The sequence below is a fragment of the Eleutherodactylus coqui genome, chromosome 1, assembly GCF_035609145.1.
Source record: "Eleutherodactylus coqui strain aEleCoq1 chromosome 1, aEleCoq1.hap1, whole genome shotgun sequence".
In the NCBI taxonomy this organism is placed as follows: domain Eukaryota; kingdom Metazoa; phylum Chordata; class Amphibia; order Anura; family Eleutherodactylidae; genus Eleutherodactylus; species Eleutherodactylus coqui.
In genome coordinates this window covers 172,876,468-172,887,828 of record NC_089837.1, presented here as the reverse complement: position 1 = coordinate 172,887,828, position 11,361 = coordinate 172,876,468, and the positions used below count along the sequence as shown (strand labels likewise).

Sequence of the window (11,361 nt, the reverse complement as noted above, 5' to 3'; positions counted from 1 at the left end):
TTCTCCTGCACGCCGGCGCCTCCTCACGGACCTCCGCTCAGTCTCCTCCCCTGTCTTGTTCTCCTCCACGATCACCAGAGGGGAGGAGTCTGAGCGGAGGTCCGGGAGGAAGTGTCTCCGTGCAGGAGAAGCTCCCCGCGGTGCACAGAGTGCCTAGTGATAGGCAGACCGAGGGCTCTACATCGTGCCGCCCTCCCCGACTCCTACAGTCATCCTCAGCCAGCAGGGGAGCGGATGTAGATCGTCCAGCAGCAGCCTGACAGAAAGTGTAAGTACTGACTCACACATGTCTGTCTCAGTGGGGGAGGGGGTCAGAGCAGCAGGCAGCGTGAGAGGGGAAGGGAATCAGGTAGGGGCATCCTGTGTCAGAAGGGGGAGATAGCCATGAAGGGGCATGGGATGTACCATGCTAGGGCATCCTGTGTCAGAAGGGGCAGAGACAGCCATGAAGGGGCATGGGATGTACCATGCTAGGGCATCCTGTGTCAGAAGGGGGAGACAGCCATGAAGGGGCATGGGATGAACCATGCTAGGGCATCCTGTGTCAGAAGGGGCAGAGACAGCCATGAAGGGGCATGGGATGTACCATGCTAGGTCATCCTGTGTCAGAAGGGGCAGAGACAGCCATGAAGGGGCATGGGATGTACCATGCTAGGGCATCCTGTGTCAGAAGGGGCAGAGACAGCCATGAAGGGGCATGGGATGGACCATGATAGGGCATCCTGTGTCAGAAGGGGCAGAGACAGCCATGAAGGGGCATGGGATGTACCATGCTAGGGCATCCTGTGTCAGAAGGGGCAGAGACAGCCATGAAGGGGCATGGGATGTACCATGCTAGGGCATCCTGTGTCAGAAGGGGGAGACAGCCATGAAGGGGCATGGGATGAACCATGCTAGGGCATCCTGTGTCAGAAGGGGCAGAGACAGCCATGAAGGGGCATGGGATGTACCATGCTAGGTCATCCTGTGTCAGAAGGGGCAGAGACAGCCATGAAGGGGCATGGGATGTACCATGCTAGGGCATCCTGTGTCAGAAGGGGGAGAGACAGCCATGAAGGGGCATGGGATGGACCATGCTAGGGCATCCTGTGTCAGAAGGGGTAGAGACAGCCATGAAGGGGCATGGGATGTACCATGCTAGGGCATCCTGTGTCAGAAGGGGTAGAGACAGCCATGAAGGGGCATGGGATGTACCATGCTAGGGCATCCTGTGTCAGAAGGGGCAGAGACAGCCATGAAGGGGCATGGGATGACCCATGCATGGGCATCCTGTGTGATGGCAGAGCCATAAGCCCGTTCTCCCACTGGCGCTGATTACTGCGGCTCTTTGAACGCTGCGGTAATCGCAGTAAAACACTCCCATTGTTTTCCATGGAGCCTCGCAGACATTTGCTCGATTTGAAGCGCTGTTTGCTGTATTTTGCCGGTTTTCGCGCTCCTCATCAGTGACGTGCGCTAAACCCCAGTATGGACCAAAAATGAACGTAAAATCCAGCAAAACGCCGCAATCCAAATGGCAGAGTTTTGCTGAGCGCCTGTGTGAGAGCGGCCTGAAGCCACGGTCACACACACCATCAGTAAAACGCTGCATTTAAAGACGCGATTTTGAGTGGTGTTTAACCCCTTCCCGCCCCATGACATAAGGGTACGTCATGGGAGCGGGGTACTTCCCGCAAAATGACTACCCTTACGTCGTAGGGATAGCGCGAGATCATGACTGATCTCACACTATCCCACAGCGGGAGGCGGCTGTCAGTCATAGCCGGCCTCCTGCTGCAGCAGCGGGGGTGCATCGGAGATGCGCTCCCTGCTGTTAACCCCTTCCCTGCTGCGATGTATGTAGATCGCGGCATGGGAAGGGTTCACAGAGGGAGCGCGCTGCCTCTGTGAAGTTGCCGGGCTCTCGCGATATAATTGCAGAGAGCCTGGCTGGTTGCCATGGCAACAGGATGCCAGATACCGGCGTCTGTGTTGCCAGCGCCTATGATCACTGTATAAGCGATAAGGCATGGCAGGACAGAAGTCCTGCCATGCCTTATCACAGCGATCATCAGTGCTGTGCTGTAAGTCCCTCGGAGGGACACAAGTTGTGTAAAGAAAAGAAAAGAAAAATGTGAAAAAAAGAAAAATGTAAAAAAGCACCTTTTGTTTTACGCTTTTTCTCATATTGGCATAAAAAGGGTAAAAAAATAAATAAAATGGCACATATTTGGTATCGACGCGTCCGTAACGACTTGTGTAATCAGTTAAACACGCTTTTAATTCTGCATAGCAAAAAGCGTAAAAAAAAAAACGCTAAAAAACAGAGGCAAAATGCTAATTTTTAGCATTTTGCCTCCCAAAAAATGCAATAAACGTGATCAAAAGAGCCATAAATTCCCGAAAATGGTACCAATAGAAAGTACAGCTCGTCTCGCAAAAAATAAGCCCTCACAGAGCTCCGTACATAGAAAAATAAAAAAAGTTACAGGACTTTAAATGCAGCGATTTAGAAAAAAAAAAAAAAAGGGTTTTCATTGCAGAAAAGTGGAAAAATCTAAAAAAAATAAGAATTTTGATATCGTTGTAACCGTACCGACCCGCAGAAAAAATGGATTGTGTCATTTATGCTGCATGATTAACGCTGTAAAAAAAATAATCTATGGCAGAATTGATGCGTTTTCTCTCCCTGTTATTAAAAAAAATAATAAATGTTTTACAACATAGTCTATGTTCCCAAAAATGGCACCATCAAAAACTACAGTTCGTCACGCAAAAAACAAGCCCTTATACGGCCGCGTCGACGGAAAAGTAAAAAAGTTATGGCTTTTTAAAATTGGAGATGAAAATCTGCCAAAAATCGTTGCGTCCTTAAAGGGGTTGTCCCGCGGCAGCAAGTGGGTCTATACACTTCTGTATGGCCATATTAATGCACTTTGTAATGTACATTGTGCATTAATTATGAGCCATACAGAAGTTATCAAAAGTTTTATACTTACCTGCTCCGTTGCTGGCGTCCGCGTCTCCATGGTGCCGACTAATTTTCGGCCTCCGATGGCCAAATTAGCCGCGCTTGCGCAGTCCGGGTCTTCTGCTGTCTTCAATGGGGCCGCTCGTGCAGAATGCCGACTCCGTGTAGCTCCGCCCCGTCACGTGCCGATTCCAGCCAATCAGGAGGCTGGAATCGGCAATGGACCGCACAGAAGAGCTGCGGTCCACGGAGGGAGCAGACCCCAGCAGCCATCTTCAGCAGGTGAGTATGAAGACGCCGGACCGCCGGGATTCAGGTAAGCACTCTCCGGTTTGTTTTTTTAACCCCTGCATCGGGGTTGTCTCGCGCCGAACGGGGGGGGGGGGGGGGGGTTAAAAAAAAAAAAAAAAAAAAAAACGTTTCGGCGCGGGACAACCCCTTTAAGCCCAAAATAGGCCATGTCATTAAGGGGTTAAAGGGGTTGTCCCGCGCCGAAACAGGGTTTTTTTTTTCAAACCCCCCCCCCCCGTTCGGCGCGAGACAACCCCGATGCAGGGACTTAAAAAAAAAACAGCACAGCGCTTACCTGAATCCCCGCGCTCCGGTGACTTCTATACTTACCGGTTGAAGATGGCCGCCGGGGTCTGCTCCCTCCGTGGACCGCAGCTCTTCTGTGCGGTCCATTGCCGATTCCAGCCTCCTGATTGGCTGGAATCGGCACGTGACGGGGCGGAGCTACACGGAGCCCCATAGAGAACAGCAGAAGACCCGGACTGCGCAAGCGCGTCTAGTTTGGCCATTAGACGGCGAAAATTAGACGGCAACCATGGAGACGGGGACGCCAGCAACAGAACAGGTACGTGAAAAACTTTTTATAACTTCTGTATGGCTCATAATTAATGCACAATGTACATTACAAAGTGCATTATTATGGCCATACAGAAGTGTATAGACCCACTTGCTGCCGCGGGACAACCCCTTTAAGAACACATTGTACAGCTCTACACTGCGATTTATACGCACCCCACCATTATAAGGGGCGATGAGGGGTGTTAAAAAGTGCTTAAAGACATGAAAATAGAGCAGACAGCTCTCGAAAATCGCGGAGTTAGAAACGCCTCATCCGAACGTCAGTCTGCCAAGTTCCATTGAAATCAATGAAGGCGTTGTACAGCGTTTACTGCCGTGTTTGAAACGCCGCGGTAAACACTAAAAAAGCGCTGTGTGTGAAAGTGCCCTAAGGGTATATTCCTAAGTACGTAAAATGGCACAGATTGTCCGCAGCGGAGAATTCACACAAGTTCCGCATCAAAACCACATCAGAAAAAAATGTCAAAATCCTCGCCATTGGTGAAGGCTTTGGCGCAGGTTTTATGCGTATCCGCAGCAGATTTCACCTTTCCAATTTTCTTTTGTGGTTTTGATGCAAAATTTTGTGCGGATCGGCCGACTGAAACAAGAGCTGTTTTCCACTACTTGGGCACAGACCCCAAGACCAGTCTCACACGGGTGATAACGCAGAATTATGAAGCCCCGGCTTTTCAATGCTTTCTTTCACATTTTCGATGTTTTCACTGATGTGATGTTCCATGGGAAAACAAATCGCTGCCTGCCCTATCTTTGTGCGTTCTGCGCTTTTTTTATCGCCCATGTTTCCCTATGGAGTCTTCGTTTTATCGTATCGCACGAACTTGCGATTTTAGTGCAATGCGATTTTTAACATTAGAAAGTCCTATTGTGTTTCTCGCATGAAAACTGCAAACGACGGCGATGTTTTTGTGAAAAAAGCATCGCTGACGCTCTATGAGAAAAACTGCTATATTGCTACAATTTTGCGATCGCCCTTGTAAATCTAGCCTAAGAGCATGGGGAGGGGGGCCCAAGCTAAACTTCTGCACCCGGGCCCATGAGCCTCTAGTTACGCCCCTGCTCCAGGCGGAATGGCCGCTCTGTACAGGCCCACAATTCTGCAAATTCTTGTGTAGAATGGCAATTCCCTCTGGAACAACCCCAATAGTAACAGTGTCCTCCTCCCCTCGTGTCCCTAATAATAACAGTGCCTTCTGCAGTGGCCCCAATAGTAACACTGCCCCCTGGAGTGGCCCCAATATTAACACTGCCCCCTGCAGTGGCCCCAATAGTAACACTGCCCCCTGAGGTGGCCCCAATACTAATAGTGCCCCCACATCTCAAAAAGCTTAAACTGTGCAAGATGAAGAAGAGTACCAACCAGAAGAAATTCAATGTTGACAACATAAAGCTTATGTATGCTGCGGGAGTAAGGCCTCGTTCACGCGGGCGACAAAGTAGCGCGATTTTGTAGCGTTGCTACAATGCTACAAATTGCATGTATGAGAACCCCATGCTTTCCTATGGATTCTTCACACATGCCGTGTTTTGTAACATGCAACAATTTGACACAAAAACCATGCAGGTTCGGCAATATGCATGCAACTCGTGAGCTTTTGTAGACCATGTTTCCCTTTGGAGCGTTCTTCTCTATTGCATCACATTGCAGAAAAACGCGGTTTTTGTGCGGTGCGATACAACTTTGATAGTAAGAAAACCTACTGTCAAGGCCTAAACTAAGCCCTAGCTGCAGGGGGAAAAAATGCACATACATCACCTTAGACGCGCTGTCTGCCCAGCCACATCTTCTCCTTGGGTCCCGGCACTGATCTTCTTCTCTTCTGGACGGGAATTAAAAAATCCCTGCCTTTATGAAGTGCTGGCTGTGATTGGCTGACACTTAGCCAATCACAGCCAGCAGTCGATGAACGGCTGCGAATGAAGCAATCACATGTTGTTTCCAATCTAGAGTACTAGAGCCTCCATGCCCACCCCTATCACATCATGTATCCGAGCTAGAGGCAGTACAACAGGGTACTAGAGCCTCCATGCCCACCTGTATAACATCTTCTATCCAAGCTAGAGGCGGTACAACAGGATACTAGAGCCTCCATGCCCACCTGTATCACAACTTGTATCCAAGCTAGAGGCGGTACAACAGGATACTAGAGCCTCCATGCTCGCCTGTATCACATCTTCTATGCAAGCTAGAGGCGGTACAACAGGGTACTAGAGCCTCCATGCCCACCTGTATAACATCTTATATCCAAGCTAGAGGCGGTACAACAGGGTACTAGAACCTCCATGCCCACCTGTATCACATCTTGTATCCAAGCTAGAGGTGGTACAACAGGATACTAGAGCCTCCATGCCTACCTGTATCACAACTTGTATCCAAGCTAGAGGCCGTACAACAGCGAACTAGAGCCTCCATGCCCGCCTGTATCACATCTTGTATCCAAGCTAGAGGCGGTACAACAGGATACTAGAGCCTCCATGCCTACCTGTATCACATCTTGTATCCAAGCTGGAGGTGTTACAACAGGATACTAGAGCCTCCATGCCCACCTGTATAACATCTTGTATCCAAGCTAGAGGCGGTACAACAGGGTACTAGAGCCTCCATGCCCACCTGTATCACATCTTGTATCCAAGCTAGAGGCAGTACAACAGGGTACTAGAGCCTCAATGCCTGCCTGTATAACATCTTGTATCCAAGCTAGAGGCGGTACAACATGGTACTAGAGCCTCCATGCCCACCTGTATAACATCTTGTATCCAAGCTAGAGGTGGTACAACAGGGTACTAGAGCCTCAATGCCTGCCTGTATAACATCTTGTATCCAAGCTAGAGGCGGTACAACAGGGTACTAGAGCCTCCATGCCCACCTGTATCACATCTTGTATCCAAGCTAGAGGTGGTACAACAGGGAACTAGAGCCTCCATGCCTGCCTGTATCATATCTTGTATCCAAGCTAGAGGTGGTAAAACAGGGTACTAGAGCCTCCATGCCCACCTGTATCACATCTTGTATCCAAGCTAGAGGCGGTACAACAGGGTACTAGAGCCTCCATGCCCACCTGTATCACATCTTGTATCCAAGCTAGAGGCGGTACAACAGGGTACTAGAGCCTCCATGCCCACCTGTATCACATCTTGTATCGAAGCTAGAGGTGATACAACAGGGTACTAGAGCCTTCATGCCTGCCCGTATAACATCTTTTATCCAAGCTAGAGGCGGTACAACAGGGTACTAGAGCCTCCATGCCCACCTGTATAACATCTTGTATCCAAGCTAGAGGTGGTACAACAGGGTACTAGAGCCTCAATGCCTGCCTGTATAACATCTTGTATCCAAGCTAGAGGCGGTACAACAGGGTACTAGAGCCTCCATGCCCACCTGTATCACATCTTGTATCCAAGCTAGAGGCGGTACAACAGGGTACTAGAGCCTCCATGCCCACCTGTATCACATCTTGTATCGAAGCTAGAGGTGATACAACAGGGTACTAGAGCCTTCATGCCTGCCCGTATAACATCTTTTATCCAAGCTAGAGGCGGTACAACAGGGTACTAGAGCCTCCATGCCCACCTGTATAACATCTTGTATCCAAGCTAGAGGTGGTACAACAGGGTACTAGAGCCTCAATGCCTGCCTGTATAACATCTTGTATCCAAGCTAGAGGCGGTACAATAGGGTACTAGAGCCTCCATGCCCACCTGTATCACATCTTGTATCCAAGCTAGAGGCGGTACAACAGGGAACTAGAGCCTCCATGCCCACCTGTATCACATCTTGTATCCAAGCTAGAGGTGGTACAACAGGGAACTAGAGCCTCCATGCCTGCCTGTATCATATCTTGTATCCAAGCTAGAGGCGGTACAACAGGGTACTAGAGCCTCCATGCCCACCTGTATCACATCTTGTATCCAAGCTAGAGGCAGTACAACAGGGTACTAGAGCCTCCATGCCCACCTGTATCACATCTTGTATCCAAGCTAGAGGCGGTACAACAGGGTACTAGAGCCTCCATGCCCACCTGTATCACATCTTGTATTGAAGCTAGAGGCGGTACAACAGGATACTAGAGCTCAAGTGTTCAGTTTTCTGCAATAAATCATCCTTTTGCTCTGATATTGTAACCACTTACTTATATCAATGTTACAGTCTAACATAGAAAGCTTCATTCTTCCGACAACTACTTCTAGGGAAGGGATTATTTTGACAATGAGTGTAAACATGATAGTAACTCTGGTTTTATGGTCTCTTACATAAGATGTTCAATATTGCCAGCAGCTAGAATGTTCCAATAAATAATGAAGGGCAGCCATCCTGGCTAGAAAAGACCCCTGTACAATGCGATTATTTCTGCTGCTAGTGGGAGAGATTATATGGATGACAGTATATTAGGAAGCCTAAGTCCTATAATAGACACGTGGAATGACCCTAGATGAATATATAAGTATATGTTTTGCCAGGCACAACCTGGAGGGCATCAGTTTTCTTTATGTTGGTTTTCAGGCTCTTGATTGTGGTCAAGGGGTGATCATGTTGCTAAGCCATGCACTTTAGAGAAATCTCGGATGCAACCTATTCAGCGCTAGTAAGTTGTTGTAAGGTCTATTCATGTCTTATGTACCCATGATATTGTGACAATAATAACCGCTCCAGTACAGTACCAGCTTTTGATATATCATATTTTCTGTCAGTTTTCAGGCTTCAGTGAGATGCAAGGCTTGGAAGAATTGGTACTATTTTCCAGTGGCATAGAAACCATTGAAAAAAATACGTTTAAAGCAATGAATAACTTGAAGATGTTGGAAGTATGGAACAATAGACTGACTGCAATTCCCAGATCACTACCCTCAACACTGGAAGTCCTAAAACTGAGTGATAATTCAATTCCTTCATTCAGTCACCAATCTCCTTCCTTCCCAATCTCAAGTATCTGATTATGGAGAACAACAAGCTGATGTTCTTCTATGAAAACTTCTTCACACATTTTCCAAGCTTACAGTATCTCAGGTTAGCTGGAAACCAATTTGTTAAAGTTCCACCACGACTACCCAAATCCCTCCTGTCCTCGAGGTTAGAGAGAAATCTTATAAAAAGTGTGTCTATAAGAGATTTAAAGCAACTGGAAAATCTTTTTGATCTTAATCTTTCTGGAAATCAGTTGTTTTCAGCAGATGGTCTACAAGTTGTCACTATAGATGAGCGAGTATACTCGCTAAAGGCAATTGCTCGAGCGAGCATTGCCTTTAGCGAGTACCTGCCCGCTCGAGACTGCAGGTTCGGGTGCCGGCAGCAGGCACGGAGCTGCGGGGGAGAGCGGGGCGGAACGGAGGGGAGATCTCTCCGCCCGCTCCCTCCTGCTGACAGCCGCTACTCACTGCTCCCCTACACCGGCACCCGAACCTGCAGTCTCGAGCGGGGGAGGTACTCGCTAAAGGCAATGCTCACTCGAGCAATTGCCTTTAGCGAGTATACTCGCTCATCTCTAGTTGTCACCAATCTTACATCTTTAGATCTCTCCAAGAACCAACTCTCCGCTATCCCTCAAAAACTACCCTCTAAATTACAGAGACTTGACTACAGCGATAATCAGGTTTCAAGAGTAACAGAGAAAGACATGAGAGACCTGACCAACCTTCAACATCTTTTCCTGGATAATAATGGCATGGTTGTATTTGAGGACAAATCACTTCAGTGGTGTGTTCGCTTGTCCAACTTGGCTATGGAGCAGAATCTTCTAACTTCTATTCCGTTGGGGTAAGTGCTTATTAAGCCATGAAATTAAATGTTTTCATATTAAATTGTAGTAATTTAAAGGGGCTTTCCAGAAGTCCAATATTGATATCAATATTTGATCAGTCGGAGTCCGCCACTTGGGACCCTGCCAATGAGCTGTTTGAAGAGGCCACAGCTTCTTCACTGCATACCAGGCAGAACATCACACACGTCATAATGCGGGTGCCGGCTATGCCAGCTCAATCCCATCCACTTGTCAGGCGACATGACGAATTAATGTGACATCGCTGGCCTAAGAGTAGGCCACAGTGCTCACCTGAGTGTTCTCGTCTCTTCAGACAAGTGAATGGTGGGGGTCCTGGATGGCAGACCCCCACTAATCAGAAATTGGTGACATATTCTAAGGATAGATCATTGATATTGGAATCACAGAAACCCCTTATAAGAGGATTTTCTCATTGTAACAAAGTCTGACATGCCAATCAGGTGTGTCACAATGATTACATCTGTGGGAGTAGATGAGCTAGGGCCAATGCATTATCCAACACAACTGGGATGTGGGACTAATTTCAACACTCCTGTCAATAGTCATTATTTTGCTTCAGTCAGTGGTCTACATCAGAAGTATTCACCAACATATACTGCTAATGGAGGCCTCCAACATATGCCACCCTATAGGCTTTCTGTGGGATACTTTGACCAAAAACTCTTATTGTAAAACAGGGTTTTCATTTTTTTTTTTACATCCTTCTGTTTCTTTGCAACTTTTAGGCTTTCATTTACTCTTACAAGGTTGGATTTTAACCCCTTAATGGCATGGCCTATTTTGGCGTTGAGGACCAAACGATTTTTGGTATTTCTTCCAATTTTTCAAAAGCCATAACTTTTTTATTTTTCCGTTGACGTGGTCATATAAGGGCTTGTTTTTTGTGTGGCGAACTGTAGTTTTTATTGGTACCATTTTTGCTACATAGACTACATTGTAAAACTTTTATTATTTTTTTTATGATCGTAGAGAGAGAAAATGCATCAATTCTGCCATAGATTTTTTTTGTTTTTTTAAAGCGTTAATTATGCAGCATAAATGACACACAAATTTTTTTTCTGCGGGTCGGTACGGTTACAACGATACCAAAATTCTTATATTTTTTTAGGTTTTTCCACTTTTCCACAATAAAAACCCTTTTGTTTTGGAAATTATTATTTTTTTCTAAACTTGCTGCATTCAAAGTGCTATAACTTTTTTATTTTTCCATGGACGGAGCACTCTGGGGGCTTATTTTTTGTGAGACAAGCTGTACTTTTTATTGGTACCATTTTGGGGTACACACGTTTTTTTAAATCAGTTTTAGTGCGTTTTTTGGGAGGCAAAATGCTAAAAATTAGCATTTGACCTCAGTTTTTTAGCATTTTTTTAATGCTTTTTGCCGTGCAGGATAATAAGTGCATTCAATGTATTGTACGCATTTTTCCAAACGCGTCGATACCAAATATGTGGGATTTTTAATTTAAAACATTTTTTTTATGCTAATCTGAGAAAAAACATTTATTTTTTGTACTTTATTTTTCTCTTTTTTTTTTACACAGTCTGTGTTCCTCTGAGGGACTTTTACTGCAGCACTGCAGATTGCTACGATAAGGCATGGCAGGACTTATCTCCTGCCATGCCTTATCGCTTATTATAGCGATTACAGGCTATGGCAATACAGGACGCTGGTATCTGGCATCCTGTTGCCATAGCAACCAGCCGGGCTCTCGCGATGTTATCGCGAGAGCCGGCTGGAGTCACAGAGGGAACGAGCTTACTCTG

The 11,361-nt window shown here is 46.8% G+C and overlaps 1 pseudogene; it reads left to right on the top strand.

The window, feature by feature from the left end:
- The first annotated feature begins 175 nt into the window (after positions 1-175).
- LOC136633269 (nephrocan-like) lies at positions 176-9,833 on the top strand (annotated as a pseudogene).
- The last annotated feature ends 1,528 nt before the right edge of the window (positions 9,834-11,361 follow it).